The sequence below is a fragment of the Chiroxiphia lanceolata genome, chromosome 4 (genome assembly GCF_009829145.1).
Source record: "Chiroxiphia lanceolata isolate bChiLan1 chromosome 4, bChiLan1.pri, whole genome shotgun sequence".
Taxonomy (NCBI): domain Eukaryota; kingdom Metazoa; phylum Chordata; class Aves; order Passeriformes; family Pipridae; genus Chiroxiphia; species Chiroxiphia lanceolata.
Genome location: NC_045640.1, coordinates 74,968,504 through 74,995,143, shown reverse-complemented (window position 1 = coordinate 74,995,143; position 26,640 = coordinate 74,968,504). Strand labels below are relative to the sequence as shown.

The 26,640-nt window shown below is 57.2% G+C and overlaps 2 long non-coding RNA genes across 3 annotated transcripts; one reads left to right on the top strand and one right to left on the bottom strand.

The window, feature by feature from the left end:
• The first annotated feature begins 843 nt into the window (after positions 1–843).
• On the top strand, positions 844–2,041 carry LOC116785725. 2 transcript variants are annotated; one of them, XR_004356671.1, is made up of 4 exons: positions 844–963; positions 1,045–1,121; positions 1,720–1,787; positions 1,920–2,041. It is a non-coding gene; the product is annotated as an uncharacterized LOC116785725 (long non-coding RNA). The 2 variants fall into 2 exon arrangements; XR_004356672.1 differs by lacking the exon at positions 1,045–1,121 and having other exon boundaries at positions 844–986.
• A 21,340-nt stretch (positions 2,042–23,381) lies between these two features.
• Positions 23,382–24,959, bottom strand: LOC116785712. Its single transcript, XR_004356654.1, has 3 exons — positions 24,917–24,959; positions 24,486–24,792; positions 23,382–23,511 (listed from the first exon to the last, which is right to left on the bottom strand). It is a non-coding gene; the product is annotated as an uncharacterized LOC116785712 (long non-coding RNA).
• Positions 24,960–26,640: the final 1,681 nt, after the last annotated feature.

The following is a 26,640-nucleotide window of genomic DNA, read 5'->3' as shown; positions in this document are numbered from 1 at the left end:
GTTGCAAAGATTGGGTCCTACAGTCCCGAGTGTTAAGGAAAACAAGGAACTTCTGTTCTTCATGGCAAACCTTCTGCTATTGCTTGTGCAGTGTTTGGGTTCTGTTGTCTGAGTTCCTGTCCAGGATCTTTCAAAGAGAACCTGTTAGAAATGTAGAGGTAGGATTAGAATTTGGGTCTGTTGCCTACCAAACTCCCCACAAATCCTGATGGACTGAGTGCTGTCAGCCCAGGTTATTTCTTAACATTGTGTGGCTTTCCCTCAGCTGTGGGTGAGGAATTGTGCAAGCAAGGCCTGTGTGCCCGTGGGTGTCTCCCGGGTGTGTCCATGTGGCAGGGCTGGGACAAGGACTGGTGCAGGGACCCAGCTGGCACTGGAGCTGCTGCCATTCTGAGCCACTGCCAAGGGGTGGGTAGAGACCATCTGGGAGGCTGTTGCCAGCATTCCATTAGGAGCTGGATCTCCCTCCAGTTGCAGCAGCCAGGGGAGGGTTCTTCCTTGTGCAGCCCAGCGGCTTCTGCTCAGCCTGGCCCAGAGTGGGGCTGGGGCAGGTTCTCCAGGGAGCTGGAGCCAGCCCTGAACGGGGCTCTGGAGAGCAGGGAGCTGCAGGGACTGAGGTCTGCAAAGCTGGGCTGAAGTTTGTCAAAGCAGCAGAACATTCTCATTCTGGTGGGTTTGTGGAGCCCATGTTGGTGCCCAGGAGAACTGGGTCAGACTGGGTGTTGTGGTCCGAGAGCTGCCCCCCTAAATGTGGCAGGCTGTGTGTGCTGGCAATGAAGTGCTATCCCCAGAGGCTGATGGTTTCTGTCTCCAGGGATGCCCAGGACGCTGCCGATGCCCAGGGATCTGCTCTGGGTCCAGGCTGTCCGTGCTGGAGGGCCCTGGTGGCTGCAGTCCCTGAGCCCGCAGAGACAGAGAGAGCCCCGGCCCGAGTGGCCTTTGGCCCCTTGTCCTGAATTTGGGGTGAGCCTGGAAGCGTGTGGAGGGTGAGAATGAGGGCTGTGCTTCCAGTGCATCATCCCTGGGAAGATCCTGTTGTTCCAGAGCGCTGGGGACAGTTTGGGCTTGGCAGCTTCAGAGCTGGGTTGGAGCAGCCCCTGGAAAGAATCAGGAGAGTGGAGGTTTGTCCCAGTGGTGCTTTCACACCCCACTGGACAGTCTGGGCTTTGTGGTTGAGGTTGTCCTGTATTTGCTCTGCAGATAATGGGCCCTTCCCAATTCAGCCCAGCAGATCCCAAGGGCTCTGACAGGAATATTTGTTCTTTCCTTCCCTTTGGAATAATTTAATCTCCAAACTGCCATGAGCAATTCCTGAGTTTCTCCTGGAGAAAACCAAGTGTCAGAGGCAGTTTCCAAGGAGCCCAGAAGTGTCTTTGGAGCAGAGAGTGCTGCCAGCTGCGTGTGCCTGTCCCCAGCCTGGCACTGCCCACAGGGACACACTGGGCACTGACCATGAGAGGGAACAAAACCACTGCCTGCCACAGGGTTTGTCCTGGGCCAGTCAGGCCTTGGGCAGGAATTAGACTGGGCAACTCCATCAGCTGCTCTTCCTTCCCCCACAAAACACCATCCCCTGGGCATTAATGACGTGCCCTGTGCCCACCCCTCACTGTTCACCCAACTGAAACCAAAGCAAGGCTTGCTTGGCTTTGAACAACTTAAAGGAACTTTAAAACAAAAGAAATCACTGTTTTCTTCTTTTTTTTTGTTTTGTTTTAGATGCTGGAATTGCCTCTCTGGGTGTGTGCTGAGCTCTGGCTGCAGGGGACTGTCAGGCCTTGGTGGCTGTGAGTTCCTGTTCTTCTCCCTGGGAAACTGGAAAGAGTTATTCATTGGATTGCAGAAATGTTTTCTGAAACGTGTCCCCTTCTTTGTGCCTTTTGCTGACACATCTTCTCTTTCTGCCTTTGCATGTACAGCTGTTCCCTGATGTCCATTCCCTGGCCTGAATTCCTTGCAGCTCCCAGCTGGGGAAACCTGGGAAAACATGGCAGGGACAGAGGTGACATTTGTAGCTGCCAACTTGGGGTAATTTGGAGGGGACAGAGCAACTGTTTGTGTAGGAAAAGGGGAGGTGCTGCAGAGGGGAGGGAGGTGCATTTTGGAGGGGTCCCAGTGAGGGGGGAGTGGAGAGCCTGGGGCTGGAGTGTGAGTTCTTAAACAGGGAACAGGGGAAGGATGCTTTGGAGGGAAACACTCAGGGAATGTGTTGGGATGGAATGGAAATTTGGGGCACCAGGAAGAGAAAATCGGTGATGTAGAGGAAGGGAAATGTTGGGGTAAAACTTAATCTCATCTGTAGAGGGCAGAATGACCATTTAGAGGTGCAGTGAGGGAGTCAGTGGTGGGCAGGGAGGGAACATTCTGTTTGTAAAATCTGAGATCACATGGAGCAGAGAGAATGTACATCCTGAGGTAAACTGGGGTAATCAGTTGTGGACATATGGGGAAAATTATAGGGGTAAACCTCGAGGTAATGTCCAGGGCAGAGAAGGAATATTTTGAGTAAAACTTTGGGGTTTTGAAGGAGGTTATCTCCAGGGGAGAGAAAGGACATCATGAGGTCAACTGAGGTAATCAGTGGTGGGCAGGTGGGGACATTTAGGGCAGAAATCTTTGAGGTAATCTCCATGGTCCAGAATGAATCCTGAGAGGTGCACAGGAGGCAATCAGGAGTGGACACCACAGCGAGCCCAGGGAAGGTTCAGGGGGTAAAATGTGTGGCAGTGTCTGGCAGAGAGAAGGAACATTTTGGGATAAACTAAGGCAGCCATCAGTGGACAGGTAAAACTTGAGAAACTCTCCAGGGTCGAGAATGAATATTTGGAGGTGAAAAGGAGGTAGTCAGTGGTGAGCAGGTGGGGAAAGTTTTGAGAGTAAACTTGAGGTGGTCTGTAGGGTGGAACATGAACATATTTAGGTGTACATGAGGTGATCAGATGTGGAGAGGTAGGGAAAATTATGGGGGTCAAACTTGAGCAAATCTGCAGAGCAGAGAATGAATATTTGGAAGTCCAAAAGAGGTAACCAGGAGTGTGCAGGTAGGGAAGAGTTTGGGGGTTAAAAAGGAGATAATCTCAAGGGGAGACAATGACTATTTTGCATTCAAAAAGAGGCAATCTGGAGTGGGCTGCAAGGGGAAACTTTGGGGGTTAAAAAGGAGGTTCATTCTCTCCAGGGCAGGGAATGAACACATTGAGGTAACCTGAGGTAACGAGTGGGGACAGACCCAGAAAACCGTGGGTGTTAAACTTCAGGGAATGTGCTGGGAAGAGAAGGAATGTGTTGAGGTAACCCGAGGGTCTCTGCAGTGGACAAGTAGGGAACATGTTGGGCTGAGCCCTGAGCTGCTCCTCTGTGGCGCGGCTGCAGCGAGGCCGAGCCCTGGCCCTGATTTGCCAGCCATGGGCAGGGGGCTCTGTGCCAGCCGGGGGAGCAGCGGGGCCCCCGTGGCAGAGAGGGCAGGGGGGCTGTGGAGCTGCCCCGGGGGGAGTGGGGGGTCCTTTCCTGGGCCGCCTCCAGCCCCCCTCGATCCCCGGGGCTGCGCTGCCCCCCAAGGCTGTTTGGGGCAGAGAGTGCTGCCAGCTGCGTGTGCCTGTCCCCAGCCTGGCACTGCCCACAGGGACACACTGGGCACTGACCATGAGAGGGAACAAAACCACTGCCTGCCACAGGGTTTGTCCTGGGCCAGTCAGGCCTTGGGCAGCAATTGGACTGGGCAACTCCATCAGCTGCTCTTCCTTCCCCCACAAAGCACCATCCCCTGGGCATTAATGACGTGCCCTGTGCCCACCCCTCGCTGTTCACCCAACTCAAACCAAAGCAAGGCTTGCTTGGCTTTCAACAACATAAGATAACTTGGAAACAAAAGAAATCACTTTTTCTTCTTTTTTTCTTTTAGATGCTGGAATTGCCTCTCTGGGTGTGTGCTGAGCTCTGGCTGCAGGGGACTGTCAGGCCTTGGTGGCTGTGAGTTCCTGTTCTTCTCCCTGGGAAACTGGAAAGAGTTATTCATTGGATTGCAGAAATGTTTTCTGAAACCTGTCCCCTTCTTTGTGCCTTTTGCTGACACATGTTCTCTTTCTGCCTTTGCATGTACAGCCTCCTTGCAGCTCCCAGTTGGGGAAACCTGGGATAACTGAGGAGGGAGAGAGATGAAGTTTTCATCTGCAAACATGAGGTAATTTCTAGGGGATACAGCAACTGTTTGTGTAGGAAAGTGTGTTTAACCACATTGACCCCAGTTGTGTTTGCACCAGCTGGGGCCAGAGGTGCAAGGCAATCCAAAGCAAACCCTGCTCAGCCTCTCAATCCCCGGGGAAGTTCTCCAAGCTGCTCACTGAGGGACTAAAGATACATTGAAAAGGAACCAAATAAGGGTGACTGTCCCTGGGGAAAGGCAAAAGGAATTGGTTGGGACTTGGATTGTCCCCTTGGGAGATGGAGGTTGCTGGGAGGCAGAGAATGCCCTCCCTCAGGCTGCCAAGATCTCTCAGTGCAGCAGCTTTGGCCGACAGGGCAGCACCAAGATTGTTCTCTGCACGGGGCCCAGGTTTGGGTTCCCATCTCAGCTTTGCAGGTTTAGATGAGTTCTACCTACAGCCCACAATTCCCTGCCGAATTCCTGCTGGAACAGCCTCCCAGTGCCTCCTGGAGCCCAGATCTTTCCCTGCAGAGCTGCCGCTCTAAGGCCACATTTGCCAGGGAGCAGCGGCGGTTCCAGGTTTGCTCAGCGGGATCGGGACAAGGACAGGTTGATGTTGCACAGACTTTGCTGTTTCTAACCCTCCTCCCCCGGCCCCGCAGGTGTCCCTGGGGGGACTTGAGCGAGTTCCCTGGAATTGGGCCGATTCTCCGCCCCAGGCCGGGCTCCAGGGGATGTGTTCGCCCAGGAGAAGGCGGGGGCCGGACGCGCTCCCGGCCCGGGGCGAGGCAGCCCCTGGGCACGGGCGAGGACGTCTCTCCGGCCGGGAAGCCGCTGTCCCTTCGGAGCCTCGGGAGCGGCCCCGGGGAGTTCTTTTCCCGAGGAAAGGGATGCACATCCCTGCCTTCAGGGCACCTCGGCTCTGACCCACCTGTTCAAGCCGTCCACGGGTTGTGCAGTTGCGGTTGGGTCCCCGAAAAACTGCGGATTGCCTCCAAGACCAAAGCCTTTGCCTCGGAGCGAGGGATCGCTCCGGACTGGGTTGGCTCCTTTATCCCTGGAAATGAACTCGGACGTCGCACAAGCACCTTTGCAGCCATTGGGTGAATCCCGGACGGGGCCGGAAAACCTCCCTGAGCAGGGCAGTGATGAATTGGTGCCCATCCCCAGCCGGGCACAGCCCAGCCGGCCGCGCTCCCTCTGGCCCTTGGCTGCGAAGGGCTCATGCAGAGGAGGGAGAGCTGCAGAGATTCAATAAAAGCGCAGTTCCTGACTCTATTTCCCTGCCGTCCTTCCCTCCTTTGACTCGTGCGGTGGCGTCCGGTTGGAGCATTTCTTGGTTTCCTCTCCTGTAGCCGTTTCCCTCCCAGGCACGACCTTCCCCGTCTGCAATTAAAGATGAAACGGTTGAATGGGATTTTTAAAAACCGGAGGGTTTGCCCCGGGAGGGTGCGAGTTGCCGAGGAAGCGGGGGAGAGGAAGGAGAGCCTCATGCCTCACCTGGCAGGTGTCAGACGAGCTGCCCCTTCTGGATGGCAGGGCAAAGAACTGCTGTCGGCAATTGCCGAAGTTCCGCGGGCAGAACTGGGAGCAGTCTGTGCCCGACCCGCGGCACGGTCAGTGCCAGCTCCTGGGTCTGCCTGTGGACAGACACAGGGACACGGGGACAGACAGGCAGCTCTGCTCGGGAGAGCACGGGAGGAACGGGGAAAGGGCTGCCCTCATTCTTCCTTGCACCAGCACCACCCCGGCTCCCCGCGGCCGGAGTGAACCTGTGGCCGGAGCCCCGGCGGGCCCCAGACCCCTCGTTCCCGGGGGACAATCCGTGTGGGAACCCCCCAGGGCCGCGGGGAATGGGCATGGGGGCGATGTTCTCCGCGGGGAGGGGTGCGGTGGCCTCGGGGGTACCCGAGCGCGGGGGCTCCGATCCCGGGGGGGTTGCGGGCAGCGCTGCGGGCCCGGTGGGATCGGGGGTCCCGGGGCCGGGCCGGCGTGTCCCCGCTCCCCGGCCGGTCCCAGCCCCGGCTCCGCGTCTGCACGAGGAAAGCGCCGCCGTTCTGCCCTGGTCGGGCCCCGGCAGAACCCCGGCCCGAGCGGCCCCGCCGGGATCGGCCCCAGCGCCCGCCCCGGAGCGGCTCCTCCCGCCCGCGGCGCCGGGACACAGGACCGATCCCGGTCCCGGTGCCCGTCCTGATGTCGAGCGCCATCCCAGCCCCAAGCCAACCTCGATCCTCCGGTGCCGGTCCTGAGGCCGAGCTCCATCGCCAGCCTCGCTCTCCGGTGCCGTCCCCGCTCAGCGGCCCGGGCTCGGCGCAGCGCCGGGAGCAGCCCCCGGGCCGGGGCTCCGGCCCCGAGCGCCGATCGCTCCCACAGCATCCCGGGACGAGTTTCCTGCACAACAGCGGGCCGGGCGCGGCTCTGCCGCTTTTGAGGGGCGCGGGCGGGGCGGGGCCGGGGCGGGGCCGGGGCCAGGGCAGGGCCCGCACAGGTGCGAGGGGAGGGGCCCGTCCAGGTGCGCGGGGCGGGCACGGGCGGGGGCGGGTCGGGGCGGGGGGTATTTAAGGGCCGGAACTCGCCCCCGCTCCCGTTTGCTCGGGCAGTGCGCGGAGCGGCAGCAGCGCCGCGGGGGCCTCGCTCTGCCGCGGCTCTTTTCCTTTGCTTTTCTTTTTCCCTTTTCTTTTACTTTTCCCTTTTCTTTTGCTTTGTCCCCTCCCTTCCTCCCCCCTCCCCCCCCCCCTCTCCACCCACCCCTCTCTCGTTACCCCCAAACCCCCTCTCTCTCCTTCCCCAACCCGCTCGTTCCCTGCTCCCCCTCCCTGCCCCGCAGGGGCAGCCCGACCCCCCCAGCCCTCCTTCCTGCCCCTCCGTCCTCCGCCCCCCCTGGCCCCCCAGCCGGCCTGGCCCCGCTCCCTCTCCGGCCCCTGCTGCCCACCCCGCCCCTCCCTGCCCTCCTTCCCGCTCCTCCGCCCTGCCCGGCCCCGCACGCCGCCTGCCCCCGGCCCCTGTCGCTGCCCTCCTGCACAGCCCGACCCCCCCTGTCCCCCGCTTCCTTCTTTGCTCCCCCGCCCGTCCCGTCCGTCCCCCTGTCTCGCGTTCCGTGTCCCCGCAGCCGCGGGCTTGGGGGCGCCGGTTTTAATAAAGCCGCGAGGGCCGGAGCCGGCGCCCCCCCTGGATCCCCCCACGGGGCCGGGCCCGCTCGGCGGGTCCCCCCCTGCAGTTCACAAGCACCGCCCGACACCGCCGGGGCTCCGGCCCGTCCCGACATCACACGGGGGGCTCCGCGGGCGGGGGGCAAAGGGGGCGGGTTCGCTGTCGGCAATGGACTTGGCGGTGTGTGGAGATGTGCGGGTCCATTGCCGAGAGCGACCCCGCGGGCTGGGGGGGACTTGGGGAGGGGCCCCCTCCGGAGGAGGGGGTCCGGGGAGTAGGGGGGTGGGGAGGGAAAGGGGGGGTGGAAGGGAGGGGGGGTGTGGGGGGTCGGAGGGGGTGGGGTTGGGGGTCGGGTGGGGGGGGGAGGGGGCTGGGGGGTTTGGGGGAGGGTGGGAGGGGTGGGGGGGTTGGGTGGGAGGGAGAGGGGGGGGTTGGGGGGGAGGGAGGGGGGTGGGGGGGGGGGGGGGGGGAGGGAGGGGGGTGGGGGGGGGGGGGGGGGGTGGGGGGGGAGGGAGGGGGGGGAGGGGGGGTGGGGGGGGAGGGAGGGGGGGGTGGGGGGGGGGGGAGGGGGGGTGGGGGGGAGGGAGGGGGGGTGGGGGGGGGAGGGGGGGTGGGGGGAGGGAGGGGGAGGGAGGGGGGGGGAGGGGGTGGGGGGGAGGGAGGGGGGGGGTGGGGGGAGGAGGGGGGGGGGGGGAGGGGGGGGAGCGGCGGTGGGGAGGTGGTGAGAGGGCGGGACTCATTGCTCTGTGTTTGTGTGTGTGTACACACTTCTATGTTTAACGTTCAGAGTGACATGAGGCAGGGGGCTACCCCCCCCCCCCCCCCCCCCCCCCCCCCCACCCCCCCCCCCCCCCCCCCACCCCCCCCCCCCCCCCCCCCCCCCCCCCCCCCCCCCCCCCCCCCCCCCCCCCCCCCCCCCCCCCCCCCCCCCCCCCCCCCCCCCCCCCCCCCCCCCCCACCCCCCCCCCCCCCCCCCCCCCCCCCCCCCCCCCCCCCCCCCCCCCCCCCCCCCCCCCCCCCCCCCCCCCCCCCCCCCCCCCACCCCCCCCCCCCCCCCCCCCCCCCCCCCCCCCCCCCCCCCCCCCCCCCCCCCCCCCCCCCCCCCCCCCCCCCCCCCCCCCCCCCCCCCACCCCCCCCCCCCCCCCCCCCCCCCACCCCCCCCCCCCCCCCCCCCCCCCCCCAACCCTCCCTCCCACCCCCCCACTCCCCGGACCCCCTCCCAGCGAACCCGCCCCCTTTGCCCCCCGCCCGCGGAGCCCCCCGTGTGATGTCGGGACGGGCCGGAGCCCCGGCGGTGTCGGGCGGTGCTTGTGAACTGCAGGGGGGGGACCCGCCGAGCGGGCCCGGCCCCGTGGGGGGATCCAGGGGGGGCGCCGGCTCCGGCCCTCGCGGCTTTATTAAAACCGGCGCCCCCAAGCCCGCGGCTGCGGGGACACGGAACGCGAGACAGGGGGACGGACGGGACGGGCGGGGGAGCAAAGAAGGAAGCGGGGGACAGGGGGGGTCGGGCTGTGCAGCGGAGCAGCGAGGGGGGAGCAGGGGCAGGCGGGGGGGCCGGGCTGTGCAGGAGAGGAGTGACAGGGGCCGGGGGCAGGCGGCGTGCGGGGCCGGGCAGGGCGGAGGAGCGGGAAGGAGGGCAGGGAGGGGCGGGGTGGGCAGCAGGGGCCGGAGAGGGAGCGGGGCCAGGCCGGCTGGGGGGCCAGGGGGGGCGGAGGACGGAGGAGCAGGAAGGAGGGCTGGGGGGGTCGGGCTGCCCCTGTGGGGCAGGGATGGGGATCAGAGGATGAGCGGGTTGGGGAGGGAGAGAGAAGGGACTTGGGGGGGAGGGGGATAGGAAGAGAGGGAACGAAGGAACGGGGACAAAGTAATAGAAAACGGAAAAAGAAAAGCAAAGGAAAAGAGCCACAGCAGCGAGAGGCCCCCGCGGCGCTGCTGCCGCTCCGCGCACTGCCCGAGCAAACGGGAGCGGGGGCGAGTTCCGGCCCTTAAATATCCCCCGCCCCGCCCCGCCCCCGCCCGTGCCCGCCCCGCGCACCTGGACGGGCCCCTCCCCTCGCACCTGTGCGGGCCCTGCCCCGGCCCCGGCCCCGCCCCGGCCCCGCCCCGCCCACGCCCCTCAAAAGCGGCAGAGCCGCGCCCGGCCCGCTGTTGTGCAGGAAACTCGTCCCGGGATGCTGTGGCAGCGATCGGCGCTCGGGGCCGGAGCCCCGGCCCGGGGGCTGCTCCCGGCGCTGCGCCGAGCCCGGGCCGCTGAGCGGGGACGGCACCGGAGAGCGAGGCTGGCGATGGAGCTCGGCCTCAGGACCGGCACCGGAGGATCGAGGTTGGCTTGGGGCTGGGATGGGGCTCGGCATCAGGACGGGCACCGGGACCGGGATCGGTCCTGTGTCCCGGCGCCGCGGGCGGGAGGAGCCGCTCCGGGGCGGGCGCTGGGGCCGATCCCGGCGGGGCCGCTCGGGCCGGGGCTCTGCCGGGGCCCGGCCAGGGCAGAACGGCGGCGCTTTCCTCGTGCAGACGCGGAGCCGGGGCTGGGACCGGCCAGGGAGCGGGGACACGCCGGCCCGGCCCCGGGACCCCCCGATCCCGCCGGGTCCGCAGCGCTGCCCGCGCCCCCCCGAGGTCTGAGCTCCCGCGCTCGGGCACCCCCGAGGCCACCGCACACAGCCCCTCCCCGCGGAGAACATCGCCCCCCTGCCCCTTCCCTGCGGCTGCGGGGGGTTCCGGCCCGCAGTGTCCTCCGGGAACGAGGGGTCTGGGGCCCGCCGGGGCTGCGGCCACGGGATCGCTCCGGCCGCGGGGAGCCGGGGCCCCACCGGGGCAGGGAAGACCTGGGGCAGCCCTTTCCCCGTTCCTCCCGTGCTCCGGGACCCCGAGCAGAGCTGCCCGTCTGTCCCCGTGTCCCTGTGTCTGTCCACAGGCAGACCCAGGAGCTGGCACTGACCGTGCCGCGGGTCGGGCACAGGCTGCTCCCAGCTCTGCCCGCGGAACTTCGGCAATTGCCGACAGCAGTTCTTTGCCCTGCCATCCATGAGGGGCAGTTCATCTGACACCTGCCAGGTGAGGCATGAGGCTCTCCTTCCTCTTCCCCGCTTCCTCGGCAACTCGCACCCTTCCGGGGCAAACCCTCCGGTTTTTAAAAATCCCATTGAAACGTTTCATCTTTAATTGCAGACAGGGAAGGTCCTGTCTGGGAGGGAAACGGCTACAGGAGAGGAAACCAAGAAATACTCCAACCGGACGTGGCCGCGCGAGTCAAAGGAGGGAAGGACGGCAGGGAAATCGAGTCAGGAACTGCGCTTTTATTCAATCTCTGCAGCTCTCCCTCCTCTGCACGAGCCCTTCGCAGCCACGGGCCGAGGGAGCGCGGCCGGCTGGGCTGTGCCCGGCTGGGGACGGGCACCAATTCATCACTGCCCTGCTCAGGGAGGTTTTCTGGCCCCGTCGGGGATTCACCCAATGGCTGCAAAGGCGCTCGTGCGACGTCCGAGCTCATGTCCAGGGATAAAGGAGCCAAACGAGTCCGGAGCAATCCCTCGCTCCGAGGCAAAGGCTTTGGTCTTGGAGGCAATCCGCAGTTTTTCGGGGACCCAACCGCAACTGCACAACCCGTGGACGGCTTGAACAGGTGGGTCAGAGCCGAGGTGCCCTGAAGGCAGGGATGTGCATCCCTTTCCTCGGGAAAAGAACTCGCCGGGGCCGCTCCCGAGGCTCCGAAGGGACAGCGGCTTCCCGGCTGGAGAGACGTCCTCGCCCGTGCCCAGGGGCTGCCTCGCCCCGGGCCGGGAGCGCGTCCGGCCCCCGCCTTCTCCTGGGCGAACACATCCCCTGGAGCCCGGCCTGGGGCGGAGAATCGGCCCAATTCCAGGGAACTCGCTCAAGTCCCCCCAGGGACACCTGCGGGGCCGGGGGAGGAGGGTTAGAAACAGCAAAGTCTGTGCAACATCAACCTGTCCTTGTCCCGATCCCGCTGAGCAAACCTGGAACCGCCGCTGCTCCCTGGCAAATGTGGCCTTAGAGCGGCAGCTCTGCAGGGAAAGATCTGGGCTCCAGGAGGCACTGGGAGGCTGTTCCAGCAGGAATTCGGCAGGGAATTGTGGGCTGTAGGTAGAACTCATCTAAACCTGCAAAGCTGAGATGGGAACCCAAACCTGGGCCCCGCGCAGAGAACAATCTTGGTGCTGCCGTGTCGGCCAAAGCGACTGCACTGAGAGATCTTGGCAGCCTGAGGGAGGGCATTCCCTGCATCCCAGCAACCAGCATCTCTCCAGGGGACAATCCAAGTCCCAACCAATTCCTTTTGCCTTTCCCCAGGGACAGTCACCCTTATTTGGTTCCATTTCAATGTATCTTTAGTCCCTCAGTGAGCAGCTTGGAGAACTTCCCCGGGGATTGAGAGGCTGAGCAGGGTTTGCTTTGGATTGCCTTGCACCTCTGGCCCCAGCTGGTGCAAACACAACTGGGGTCAATGTGGTTAAACACACTTTCCTACACAAACAGTTGCTGTATCCCCTAGAAATTACCCCAAGTTTGCAGATAAAAATGTCACCTCTGTCCCTCCTAAGTTATCCCAGGTTTTCATGGCTGGGAGCTGCAAGGAGGCTGTAAATTGAAAGGCAGAAAGAGAAGATGTGTCAGCAAAAGGCACAAAGAAGGGGACAGGTTTCAGAAAACATTTCTGCAATCCAATGAATAACTCTTTCCAGTTTCCCAGGGAGAAGAACAGGAACTCACAGCCACCAAGGCCTGACAGTCCCCTGCAGCCAGAGCTCAGCACACACCCAGAGAGGCAATTCCAGCATCTAAAAGAAAAAAAGAAGAAAAAGTGATTTCTTTTGTTTCCAAGTTATCTTAAGTTGTTGAAAGCCAAGCAAGCCTTGCTTTGGTTTGAGTTGGGTGAACAGTGAGGGGTGGGCACAGGGCACGTCATTAATGCCCAGGGGATGGTGCTTTGTGGGGGAAGGAAGAGCAGCTGATGGAGTTGCCCAGTCCAATTGCTGCCCAAGGCCTGACTGGCCCAGGACAAACCCTGTGGCAGGCAGTGGTTTTGTTCCCTCTCATGGTCAGTGCCCAGTGTGTCCCTGTGGGCAGTGCCAGGCTGGGGACAGGCACACGCAGCTGGCAGCACTCTCTGCCCCAAACAGCCTTGGGGGGCAGCGCAGCCCCGGGGATCGAGGGGGGCTGGAGGCGGCCCAGGAAAGGACCCCCCGCTCCCCCCGGGGCAGCTCCACAGCCCCCCTGCCCTCTCTGCCACGGGGGCCCCGCTGCTCCCCCGGCTGGCACAGAGCCCCCTGCCCATGGCTGGCAAATCAGGGCCAGGGCTCGGCCTCGCTGCAGCCGCGCCACAGAGGAGCAGCTCAGGGCTCAGCCCAACATGTTCCCTACTTGTCCACTGCAGAGACCCTCGGGTTACCTCAACACATTCCTTCTCTTCCCAGCACATTCCCTGAAGTTTAACACCCACAGTTTTCTGGGTCTGTCCCCACTCGTTACCTCAGGTTACCTCAGTGTGTTCATTCCCTGCCCTGGAGAGAATGAACCTCCTTTTTAACCCCCAAAGTTTCCCCTTCCAGCCCACTCCAGACTGCCTCTTTTTGAATGCAAAATAGTCATTGTCTCCCCTTGAGATTATCTCCTTTTTAACCCCCAAACTCTTCCCTACCTGCACACTCCTGGTTACCTCTTTTGGACTTCCAAATTTTCATCCTCTGCCCTGCAGATTTGCTCAAGTTTGACCCCCATAATTTTCCCTACCTCTCCACATCTGATCACCTCATGTATACCTAAATATGTTCATGCTCTACCCTACAGACCACCTCAAGTTTGCTCTCAAAACTTTCCCCACCTGCCCATCACTGACTACCTCCTTTTCACTTCCAAATATTCATTCTCCACCCTGGAGAGTTTCTCAAGTTTTACCTGTCCACTGTCCACCTGAACCTTCCCTGGGCCTGCTGGAGTGTCCACTCCTGATTGCCTCCTGTGCACCTCTCAGGATTCATTCTGGACCATGGAGATTACCTCAAAGATTTCTGCCCTAAATGTCCCCACCTGCCCACCACTGATTACCTCAGTTGACCTCGTGATGTCCTTTCTCTCCCCTGGAGATAACCTCCTTCAAAACCCCCAAAGTTTTACTCAAAATATTCCTTCTCTGCCCTGGACATTACCTCGAGGTTTACCCCTATAATTTTCCCCATATGTCCACAACTGATTACCCCAGTTTACCTCAGGATGTACATTCTCTCTGCTCCATGTAACCTCAGATTTTACAAACAGAATTTTCCCTCCCTGCCCACCACTGACTGCCTCACTGCACCTCTAAATGGTCATTCTGCCCTCTACAGATGAGATCAAGTTTTACCCCCAACATGTCCCTGCCTCTCCATCACCGATTTTCTCTTCCTGACACCCCAAATTTCCAGTCCATCCCAACACATTCCCTGAGTGTTTCCCTCCAAAGCATCCTTCCCCTGTTCCCTGTTTAAGAACTCACACTCCAGCCCCAGGCTCTCCATTCCCCCCTCACTGGGACCCCTCCAAAATGCACCTCCCTCCCCTCTGCAGCACCTCCCCTTTTCCTACACAAACAGTTGCTGTGTCCCCTCCAAATTACCCCAAAGTTGCAGCTACAAATGTCACCTCTGTCCCTGCCATGTTCTCCCAGGTTTCCCCAGCTGGGAGCTGCAAGGAATTCAGGCCAGGGAATGGACATCAGGGAACAGCTGTACATGCAAAGGCAGAAAGAGAAGATGTGTCAGCAAAAGGCACAAAGAAGGGGACACGTTTCAGAAAACATTTCTGCAATCCAAGGAATAACTCTTTCCAGCTTCCCAGGGAGAAGAACAGGAACTCACAGCCACCAAGACCTGACAGTCCCCTGCAGCCAGAGCTCAGCACACACCCAGAGAGGCAATTCCAGCATCTAAAACAAAAAAAGAAGAAAAAGTGATTTGTTTTGTTTCCAAGTTATTTTATGTTGTTGAAAGCCAAGCAAGCCTTGCTTTGGTTTCAGTTGGGTGAACAGTGAGGGGTGGGCACAGGGTAGGTCATTAATGCCCAGGGGATGGTGCTTTGTGGGGGAAGAGCAGCTGATGGAGTTGCCCAGTCCAATTCCTGCCCAAGGCCTGACTGGCCCAGGTGATATGGTTTGAAGCTGGCTCCCTGCCAAGTCTCCAAACCTTACCACCAGAAGTCCCCCCCCAAACCTCAGGGAGAAGAGGGAGAAAAAAACCCAACCAACTAAGAAAACCCAAAACAAGAGAGACAGCTAAAGTGATATATATAAATATATTTACACTTATGTTACAATTGAAATGTATATACAATTTAAAAATATATAGAATTTCACAAGGGAAGGGGAAGGGGGAAGGGAATGGGAACAAAACCAGAATAAAATATATGTATATACATATATATATCCCAATCAATAGCCCGAGATCTAGTAACTAAAGAGTTAGCAAAGAAAATATCCCACCACTCTCCCTGGGACAACCGAGAGTCGCTCTGGGACGATCGCCGGCAACCTCCGGCTCCCAAGGCCGACAAGGCCCTACCAGGCCTCGCTCCCCAACACGGCAGACTCAGCAGCAGGGAACCTGCACCTCCGAGCCGCCGGAAGGAAAGAGGGCGAAGGCCTCTCCTCCTTTCTTCTTATAATCTGGCTTACGTAAAAATCATAGGGAATACTGGGTAAATCTGGACCCTTCCTTGGTTACAAACTGGTCACCAAGGAAGGCCTAGCCCAAACCACCACACCAGGACAAACCCTCTGTCAGGCAGTGGTTTTGTTCCCTCTCATGGTCAGTGCCCAGTGTGTCCCTGTGGGCAGTGCCAGGCTGGGGACAGGCACACGCAGCTGGCAGCACTCTCTGCTCCAAAGACACTTCTGGGCTCCTTGGAAACTGCCTCTGACACTTGGTTTTCTCCAGGAGAAACTCAGGAATTGCTCATGGCAGTTTGGAGATTAAATTATTCCAAAGGGAAGGAAAGAACAAATATTCCTGTCAGAGCCCTTGGGATCTGCTGGGCTGAATTGGGAAGGGCCCATTATCTGCAGAGCAAATACAGGACAACCTCAACCACAAAGCCCAGACTGTCCAGTGGGGTGTGAAAGCACCACTGGGACAAACCTCCACTCTCCTGATTCTTTCCAGGGGCTGCTCCAACCCAGCTCTGAAGCTGCCAAGCCCAAACTGTCCCCAGCGCTCTGGAACAACAGGATCTTCCCAGGGATGATGCACTGGAAGCACAGCCCTCATTCTCACCCTCCACACGCTCCCAGGCTCACCCCAAATTCAGGACAAGGGGCCAAAGGCCACTCGGGCTGGGGCTCTCTCTGTCTCTGCGGGCTCAGGGACTGCAGCCACCAGGGCCCTCCAGCACGGACAGCCTGGACCCAGAGCAGATCCCTGGGCATCGGCAGCGTCCTGGGCATCCCTGGAGACAGAAACCATCAGCCTCTGGGGATAGCACTTCACTGCCAGCACACACAGCCTGCCACATTTAGGGGGGCAGCTCTCGGACCACAAACCCCGGTCTGACCCAGTTCTCCTGGGCACCAACACGGGCTCCACAAACCCACAAGAATGAGAATGTTCTGCTGCTTTGACAAACTTCAGCCCAGCTTTGCAAAGATCAGTCCCTGCAGCTCCCTGCTCTCCAGAGCCCCGTTCAGGGCTGGCTCCAGTTCCCTGGAGAACCTGCCCCAGCTCCACTCTGGGCCAGGCTGAGCAGAAGCCGCTGGGCTGCACAAGGAAGAACCCTCCCCTGGCTGCTGCAGCTGGAGGGAGATCCAGCTCCCAATGGAATGCTGGCAACAGCCTCCCAGATGGTCTCTACCCACCCCTCGGCAATGGCTCAGAATGGCAGCAGCTCCAGTGCCAGCTGGGTCCCTGCACCAGTCCTTGTCCCAGCCCTGCCACACGGACACACCCGGGAGACACCCATGGGCACACAGGCCTTGCTTGCACAATTCCTCACCCACAGCTGAGGGAAAGACACACAATGTTAAGAAATAACCTGGGCTAAGAGCATTCAGTCCATCAGGATTTGTGGGGAGTTTGGTAGGCAACAGACCCAAATTCTAATCCTACCTCTACATTTCTAACAGGTTCTCTTTGAAAGATCCTGGACAGGAACTCAGACAACAGAACCCAAACACTGCACAAGCAATAGCAGAAGGTTTGCCATGAAGAACAGAAGTTCCTTGTTTTCCTTAACACCCTGGGACTGTAGGACCCAATCTTTGCATCCAAGTGACACCAGAGATGTGATTAACACTTAAACCTCTCCCCCATGGTTCTGTCTCAGAGAACTGGGCCAGCCCTCAGCTACTCCCAGGTGCCTGCAGTGCTTTGGGGAGGGGCAGGACGCTACCCCACATCTGCTTGGAAACATCGAAATGAGGAAAAGCCACTTCCCTTCTCTCTCTCTCTGACCCAGAACCAAAGCAGTCCTGTGGGACAACACGGACTATGCACAGAAGGCCCGAGTCAGTGGGGGGAAAAAACCCTAAACAAAGCAAACCACCCCAAATTTCAAGATAAAAACACGCTGCTTCCTTAACAGGAGCACACCAAACTCATTGAAGCCAGACAGGAAATTACAAACCAAAATAAACAAAAGACCCAAAAAGGTGCTTTGCACTGAAACACTCTCTGGTTGATCATTCCAAAGGAAATTCTCCAGAGATTAGAAGCAATTACCAATCATTTGTCCTCTGTTGAAAATTAATGACTTGAGGGGCTGGACATGTCCAGTGAGGGTTCAGGGTCTGGTGGGTCGTTTATGGCTGATCCCGACCGGCCCAAGCCAAACCCAACCACCCCCATCGCTGCTCCAGCCCAAACCTGGGGGCAACATTCACACAGTTTGGAAACACTCCCCTTCCCTGCTACTCCGTCCTTCCTTACACCTCCAGTGCCCAGGGAGCAAATGGCAACCCCAGGAGGAGAGAAACGTGTCCCTGTGACTTACCCCAGCCCACGGGCAGCACCAGGAGCCCCCAGCGCCGGCCGGCAGGGCTGCAGCCTCTTGCCTTGGGCTGCTCACAGCCCAGGGCACTTGGCAGAGCTGGGCTGGATCAGGGCTTGGTCCTGGCCTGGAAGAGAGGAGAACAAGGCAATTAAGTGCACTGGGCAAGTCAAAGGCTCCTGCCCTTCACCCTTCTGTTCAATTGCTCACTAGAGAGTTGTAGCCATGAAAAATCCAGAGGGGACACTAAATAAAATGGGACCTTTTCCAGCATTTTCATTCCTATCTCTTTCAGGCATTAAAAGGAGGCTCATCTTTCTTACTGCATTTTTTGCCCCATTTGAACAGAACTCTTTTCATTCCAAACCCCCCTTGGGAGTTAGTCAATCCTCTGCCACTGGACTTTGGACAAAGGAAGAGACACCTGGGATGATGGAGCCCAGGAAATCAGGGAAAGAAACCTGATAGGAAAAGGTCTCATGGCACTCCAGAACTCAGAAATATGTTCAGGCCTTGCCAGGCCACCCCCATTCTGTGCCACCCACCTGAGCTGGGCAGGTGAGGCCAAGGCTCCCCTTCCTCCTGCCAATCACTGTCCCAGCACATGGATCCCTGGGCTGGGCAGCCCTTGGAAAAACCTGGGAAAGGCAGAAGGAAAATGGCACTACCTGTCAGAAAATGAGTGTATGTGAACATCCCTTCTGGACAAATGTAATCACATCCCTCTGCTCCAATAAACCCAGGGCAGGCAGGTCTCTCCAGCCCAGGGAGAACAGGAAGGAGAACTGCAGGAACACAGGCAGACACAGGCAGCTCTTGGCACTGATTCCCTGCAGACCTCTCTGCACTTGGGGCTCTTGGCACTTCATTTATACAGAATGGGGGGGCAGCAGCCCAGGAATGCCCCTCAAAAACAGGGGCCTGGGCAGCTGGAGATTAGAGGAGGGGAGTTGTGAGGGGAGACATGGAGAGAGAACAGAACAGGGGTGGTTTGGGAACAGGCTGTGTGTCCAGCAGGGATGGGAACTGTAAACAGGGGAGGGTGGAGGAATGCAGGGGGTGAGCACAGGCCTGCCTTGGATGGATCCTTTTTCCCTTTGCTCAGGGGCAAAGTTGAGGCACTCCACCCTCTGTGAGAGTAGCAGAGAACTGCTGCAGGGGAAGAGTTCATTTAGGCACAAGCCAGTGATGCAGGCACTGGGGCAGGGGAAGAGGGGAGAGCAACTGACGCAAAAATGACACAAGCACCACTGAAAGGGACTTTATTGAGCAGCAGGCCAGAGGAAGAGGTGCCCACAGGACCACCAACACAGCAGCTGGGCTTGCAGGAACACCATCTTCTCAAGTTATGGAGCCAGGGGCTCACAGTTGGGATCCATCCTGGGGGGCTGGAGAGCACTCAGGCATCAGGGGCAAGTCCTGCCAACTCACTGCAGACAGTTGAATCCCAGCAGTAGTAGAATTCTCTGCCTCTCCCTTCAGTATTATTTGGGACCCCACAGCTCAAAGCTGTGGAATTTTAGCTGCATAAATGTTTTACAAAGTTCAGCTTCCTGAGAACTGGTGCATTTTTGAGTATTCCTGACTCTTCCAGGGTTCCACATCCAGGATCCTTTGGGCACGAGGAACCTCGCAGACTGCTCCAAACCTTCACAGCCCACTTGCTCTTCTTGCACTGCTGGACCAGCTCAAAGTCCCATCAGAAAGAGAAGGCAATGATCCTTTCTGAAACCAAAACCTCCCCCCCTTTGCTTTCCTATTCCATGTTTGGTTCTCTACACATGTGAGGTCCTTCCAGACCTTGCCAAGTGGCAGCCAAGGAATCGAACCCGTGAACGTGCCAAGGAGCAACGTCTGTGCTACAGCAACATCATTCCAGGTCTCTCACTGCCAACCCTCCGCTTCTCCCAACAGCTCCAGGGGCACCAGAACTTGTCCTGAAGGCACAAAGGCTCCTTTTGGGAGCACCACCACCCATCTACACTGTAGCACTGGAATTCCATCTCCTGCACAAGCAGGGAAGAAAACCAGGACCTTACAGGGCAATTGGGGGCACCTCTTCATCCAACAGCAGCTCCAGGAAAGGTACTGAGTCAACACCTCACCAAAGACACAGGAAAACAAGTGCCAACACCTCGACAATCACTCCAGTTTTCAATTGATAAAGCAACACTAAAGAAAAGCTTTTCAGACACTTGGGTAGAGACCATCCCACTTTAACCAGTTTGGGGGACTCGTTCCCAGCCTCCTGAGGTTCATTTCCCACCTCACTTGGGGCTGCAGTACACCTGCTTCTACACACACACACAAGGAGCTGCTGCTCCTGGATTCCAGTCTCCTGGTTCTCCTTGCAACTCCTCCAGCTGTTTGCCCAGCTCTCCAGTGCCCATTCCTTTGCCCACTGCACTTGTTCACAGCCCCAGGGCTCCCAGGGCCACCCTGGGCTCTCCCCTGCCCTGACATTCAGGGCCCTTTCCCAGCCCCGACTCCATCCAGCACTGCCCCAGCTGCTGGCAGCTGCAATTCTCCTGCTCCTGCCCTCCCTCTGCCTGCAAACACCCCTGCCAGCTCCTGCACCCCCACCTCTTACCTCCCAGCAAAGCAGGGCTGCATCCTCTGGGATCCTCCAGCTGGATGCTGCTGGCTCTGGGCAGCTCCCACCCTTCACCAGGGGATCCAAAGGGAGCTCTGGGGACTGTCCCGAGGGCAGGGGACACCCACTGTGGGTCACACCAACACTCAGCCAGCTCAGGCCGGGGCTCTTCTGCCTGCAAGGCAACCAACAGCCAAGCAGGGACACTGGGACACTCAAAGGAAACAGGCACAACAAACTCAGGAGCCTGGCACACCACAGCCCCCAAACCTGACCAGGCTCCAGCTGCTGCACAGACCTGTGGCCACACAGGACCCAAACCCACACCCAGCACAGACAACCCTGGGGAGGTTAAGCTGCTCATTCCCAACCACAACCAAACATCCAGTGCCACTGTCTGCCAGCCCCTGCTCCCAGCAATCAATCATCTTGCCCATTTCCTTTCTTTACAGGTCCTTGCATTCCCATTCTACTATCAAACCATGATTAGCAAATTTAGCTGTTACTAGAACCAATCCAGCCTGGTTTCCTAATTTTAAAGGATACTGGGTTTGCCTTCCCAGTAAAGATCCCACATTAGGGGTGATCAGAACACACCATTTAGCAGACATTTTGCATGTATTACACCTGACAGACAGGTAGTACACAGACAAGCACCTGTGTTGGTTAAAAACTTGTAAACTGGCTCTTGGGAAGGCCCATATCCATTAGTAACATGGTGCAGAAGTTATGCTTGTGTTTCCACCCACCTGCATGTTACAGATGACCTTACAGATCCAGACCCTTGGATTAACCCTGAGACCGACCCTCAGAAGAAGACCAGCAGAATGTCTTGTGGATGCTGAACAATGAATGTCCCTGGGACATAGGTTTGGACTTGGGAGACGTGGGAATGTGAACACAGTATTTTTGGTGAACTAGTACTCCACAAAGCTAACATAGTAACCTTAGTGTGTGGCCAAGACACCATTTGCTTGTTCACAGCTACGCCAACAGAACCCTTTAGAACATGCCTTGTGGGGCTGCCCACAGATCATGATCAGTTTGTGAAGCTCAGCACAAATGCCAATTCCAACTTGCTGTCCCAGTATAGCAGCACCAGCTCACGTACACACACCCACACCAAGGTTGGTAAGACTTTTCCTTGGGTGTTAAACTGCACTACATGGAGGGGAGCTGTTGTGTCCCAGAAATTTGCTGATACAGAACCACAAGAGTTAGATGTGTGTGGATCAGTAAAAGCTGACTTTTGTTTTAAGTTTGTGTGCCTGGAATGCATTAATCATTCTGTGGATACGAGTAAGTGGATTTGGAGTCAACAGGTCAATGCCTACGGTGACAGTGAAGCGCATAGAAATGAGTCGCTGTGGTGCAATGACAGAAGAGTGGGAACCACTGGGACAGTCAGTCTGACTGAATCCTGCAGTCTTCCAAAAGGAATTTTTCTTCTTTGTGGAGACAGGGCATGGCCAGGAATTCCGACACGTGCAGTCAGAGGGCCTTGCACAACTGGTCTCCTGACCTGTATGGTCCCCAATGTTCCTGATGTTCTCCTGCACACTGCTGGGGCAAGACTGACCTGTATGGTCCCCAATGTTCCTGATGTTCTCCTGCACACTGCTGGGGCGAGACAAAAGCCACGCTCTACTCCTGCTTTTGCTGCAGACTGTGACGAGCGGGGAACCTATTGGGATAAAGCACCCCAAATTTTTGCTTCACTATTTGCCCCTGTAGGAACGGCGAAAGCATTAGCTACAGAAACAAATTAGGATGCTGGCTTGCAAGGCAAACAAATGCAACAAGCAAGGTACTAAGTGAACTGCTTTTAGATGTTAATTCAGTCAGACCTGCTGTGTTACAGAATAGAGCTACAATTGATTTTTTACTATTGGCTCAGGGACCTGAAGGTAAAGAACTTGAAGGAATGTGTTGTATGAATTTGTCTGATCATTCGGAGTCTACTCACAGAAGCATCCAACAGCTGCAAGAGGGAGTTGCAAAGCTGCAGGTTAAGGATAGCTGGGATTCGCTGGAAAACCTGCTGAATAGCTGGAGAATAGCAGGATGGGTTAAATCCATAGTTCAGATGGGATTGGCTGGTGTGAGGATGTTTCTGTGTATGGTAATGTGCTTACCATGCTTGATGCAATGTGTTCAACCAACTATAAACAAAGCACTAAAGGCTGGTTTTTTTGTTAACAAAGAAGGAGGATTTATGGAGGTGAACAGTATCATGTCCCTCGGGCCCAGGATGGTGGACATTGTTCCATTACCTGGTAGAAAGCCGTGGGAATGAAGCAGGACAAAGAAAACATGGAAGAAGAAGAAGATACAAGACAGCAAGAAGGACCTTGGATGTTAAGAAATGTACTTATTTGTATCTATTAAAACATATACTGTGTTATGTAGACTTGAGAAAGTAAGCATAGGTAGAAGATCACCAAGTGTTCTGCTTGAATTACCTATTGTTGTGTCTGGGGTATATAAGCTTATGCACTGTTATAATAAAGGTCTTCATCTTCCCTATACCACCAAAACAGAGTCCGTGCCTCTTAAAGCAACACTCCTTCTATTGGGTTAAGGACTGAGGAAGTTGGCTGAGGAAGTTGGACCTGTGTCTGACCAGGACATGTGCAAACCAAATGCTGAGGACTGGAACACACACCTTGCACTCCTGCAGCTCTTACAGTCACATTCAAGAGAAAACAGCCAATGGCACCATCACTGCTCAGTTCTTAATCCCAATCCCACACTTCTTTGGCACTTGAAGAACACACTTTTAGAACCCAATTACAGCCCATTAGAGAGTTCCATGTCTAGCAGGGACAGGTACCCCTGGGATACTGTCAGCAATGCCTGAATCCATTGCAGGGACCTTGCTTTGAGCTCCCCAGGGCCGGGCACCCTGAGGATCTCCCCGAAAAATCCTTTCGGTGCGCGCTGGAGTCCTCGGGGTGCCCCAGCCCGGGGGGCACCAACAGCACTGTCCCTCCAGGGGGCCCAATTTGCTCCCAAAATGCAGGGGGATCTTGCCTGTGTCCCAGACTGGTCCGGGGATCTGAGGCCCTTCCCGAGAAAATCTCGGTGCCGGCGTGAAGGCCCAGAGATCCCTTGGAGCCACGGGAGAGCAGGCACAGAGTCCCTCCTGGGGGCCAATTCTGCTGCCTGAAATCAGCTCTTCAAAGAAACCTCTAAGACTCAGCTGGTGAGTTTTAGAAGTGAGGCATTCTTTCATTACTATGCTCTTGAATCATTCGAGCCTGCCAGGTGCCCTGAAAATCAGCTCCCAAAGGGCACACAGAGCTACATCCACTGCAGTTGATATGGCAGCATTACAGGAGGATTCATTTTCCTTCCCTACTTTGCTTTTCCACATTCAGGACGTTCTCCAACAGTTATTACCATACACACCTACCCTTAGAAAGTTTCCAAGGGGCTTCACTGAGGGTCTTTGTAGGTCTGCTCTGCCTGGAGCCCTCACAGTCCTCAGTGCCTGTCTGAGGAACCTCAACACAACTCACCTGCTGACACAGCAACTTGGTGCTGCTTGGCTGCTGCCTCAGTTCCCTTCTTCCTTCTTTCTTCACCTCCCTTGGGTGGTCCCTTTAAATCCCTTGCCTCAGCTCTGTCCAGTTTCCAGGCTACATCCCACTGCAAAAAGGATTAGCTCTTGTTATATCTCAACACTCAGATATCATTCCCCTTTTTTCCTAACACTTGGCCATCAGGGCAGTGTCTCATTATTTAAAGCACAGTTTGACTCCTCAGTGACAACAACTGACAGCTCTGAATCATAACACAGGCTGAGACACAAACACAGATGGGAACTCTGAAGGATCCACTTTGTTCTGCTCACCAATCAAAAGGAGCTTTCTGAAATCAAGAAGAAGAGAGCCCAGGTCCTTTTTCTGCAATATCAACTGCTATAAATGTGATCCACAAGACCTGGAGAGGCCCTTCCCACTTCACCTGCAGGGCTGGCAGTGCCACCACTCGACATGGCCCCAGTGGCTGGGCAGGAACGGAGGGGCTGGGGCGTCCAATCCATCAGCCCAGGCAGCACCAGGAGTTCCTGGAGTTCCTGCAGGGGAGAGCCTCAAGCCAACAAAGGATTATGAAAAGGATCATTTTTTCCTTTAATAGGTATATCTCCTGGAATATGGGGAGTTGAAAAGGCCTACTGGTGCAACAAGGACACACTCAAGGCTATGTATTAAAAGGATCTACCAGCACTCAAAAGCTATCACTGTCCTTCTTGCAGGGGGAACTCAGGAAACTCTGTTTGCCAAGAGCCTCCAGCAGGATTTCCAGCTTTTGGGGTTCTCTTTTGACTATTTTCCCCATCACTGTAGCTGGGACTATCACCTGCCCTACAGGGGGAACAGCCCACAAAGTTCACTTGCAGGGATGCCATTAACTCCAAGTCCCTTCTCAGGGGGGTCACTGCACACCTTGTCCTTTGTTTGCCCTCCCCAACAAAGATGCTTCCAACAGTTCTGAGACATCTGGCAGACCCAGAGCTCTCCTCAGGGAATGTTTTACCTGCTTAAAGGCTGCCCTTCCACCATCTAGCAAAAGCAGCAAATTCTTACAGGTTGTTCAAGAAGTTGGCATAACCGTCTTACCACACATCCAGAGGGAGCAATCCAGAGTCCAGTCTGTCCCACCATTCCCAGGAAGGCAGTTCAGGGGCTGTCTGGGGCTCAGGGAGGAGTCAGGGGGCTTCTTTACTTCCTTCTTGCTTTCCAGATTTTCTCCTTCAAAGGCAAAGGTTTTTTGGCTTTCCTTGCTCCAGGAGATGCAGCAAAGGCCATCTTTTCAATCCAATACTGGAAACTGCTCGAGGTTGTCATTCAAGGAGGTTCTCTCAGGTCCTGCACTAATCAATCATCTTGGCCATTGGATTTCTTGGCAGGTTCTTGCATTCACATTCTACAAGCAAACCAGGAGGAGCAAATTCAGCTGTTACTGCAACCAATCCAAGTTGGCATTCTGATTTTAAAGGATACTGGCTTTGCCTTACCAGGAGAGATCCCACATTAGGGGTAATACCTACAGGTTCTGCCCTCTTCCACTCTCCTGCAAGTCCACTGGCCCACACCACAGGAACAACTGCAGCTGCCACTTCAGTCAGGACCTTGCTGCTGACAGGAGTTATTCCCTGCACAACAAGAGCTGCTGCTATGACACATTTAGTTTCAGCAATTACAGTTTCAATATCCCCAGTTTCCATTTCATTTCTGCCTCAGTTTTTCCAGTCCATCTCTTCCTAGCAGAGGTTTGGCTGAGTTTGGCAAAGAGAGAAACTGAGGAATTCCCCAATGTTTTCCCAGTTTAACCCCTGTCACACCAATCACCTTAACACTATCAGTCCTCAGTTCTCTCTCTCTTGTGTTAAGGACTGAGGAAGTTGGACCTGTGTCTGAGCAGGACATGTGCAAACCAAATGGTGGGGACTGGAACACACACCTTGCACTCCTGCAGCTCTTACCATTATACTCAAGAGAAAACAGCCAATTGTACCATCACTGCTCATTTCTTAATCCCAATCCCACCCTTCTTTGGCACTTGGAGCACCACTTCTATCACCCAATTACAGCCCATGAGAGAGCTCCATGTCTAGCAGGGACAGGTACCCCTGGGACACTCTCAGCAATGCCTGAATCCATTGCAGGGACCTTGCTTTGAGCTCCCCAGGGCCGGGCACCCCGAGGATCTCCCCGAATAATCCTTTCGGTGCGCGCTGGAGTCCTCGGGGTGCCCCAGCCCGGGGGGCACCAACAGCACTGTCCCTACAGGGGGGCCCAATTTGGTCCCAAGGCTTCAATGCACAGCCCAAAAAGCATTTCAAGAGGCCTTCTTGGGAACCCACCAACGTGGACGGGCAGGAAGCCACAAGAAGGCCTCATTTCTAAAGGCAGGGGGATCTTGCCTGTGTCCCAGACTGGTCCGGGGATCTGAGGCCCTTCCCGAGAAAATCTCGGTGCCGGCGTGAAGGCCCAGAGATCCCTTGGAGCCACGGGAGAGCAGGCACAGAGTCCCTCCTGGGGGCCAATTCTGCTGCCTGAAATCAGCTCTTCAAATAAACCTCTAAGACTCAGCTGGTGAATTTTAGAAGCCAGGCATTCCTTGCTTACAACACCTTCCCATGATCCCAACCCACTAGGTGTCCTGACAATCAGCTACAAAGGGCACACAGGTATCTCCACTGCAGCTGATGGGACGGGTCAGCATTACAGGAGGGGTCATTTTCCTTCCCTACTTTCCTGTTCCACATTCAGGACATTTTCCAACACTCCTTACCATACACACCTACCCTTAGAAGGTTTCCAAGGGGCTTCACCGAGGGCCTTCCCAGGTCTGCTCTGTCTGGAGCCCTCACAGTCCTCAGTGCCTGCCTGAGGAACCTCAACACAACTCACCTGCTGACACAGCAACTTGCTGCTGCTTGGCTACAGCCTCAGTTCCCTTCTTCCTTCTTTCTTCACCTCCCTTGGGTGGTCCCTTTAAATCCCTTGCCTCAGCTCTGTCCAGTTTCCAGGCTACATCCCACTGCAAAAAGGATCAGCCCTTGTTACATCTCAACACTCAGATATCACTCCCCTTTTTTCCTAACACTCAGCCATCAGGCCAGTGTCTCATTATTTAAAGCACAGTTTGACTCCTCAGTGACAACAACAGCTACAGCCCTGAATCATAACACAGGCTGAGACACAAACACGGATGGGAACTCTGAAGGATCCACTTTGTTCTGCTCACCAATCAAAAGGAGCTTTCTTC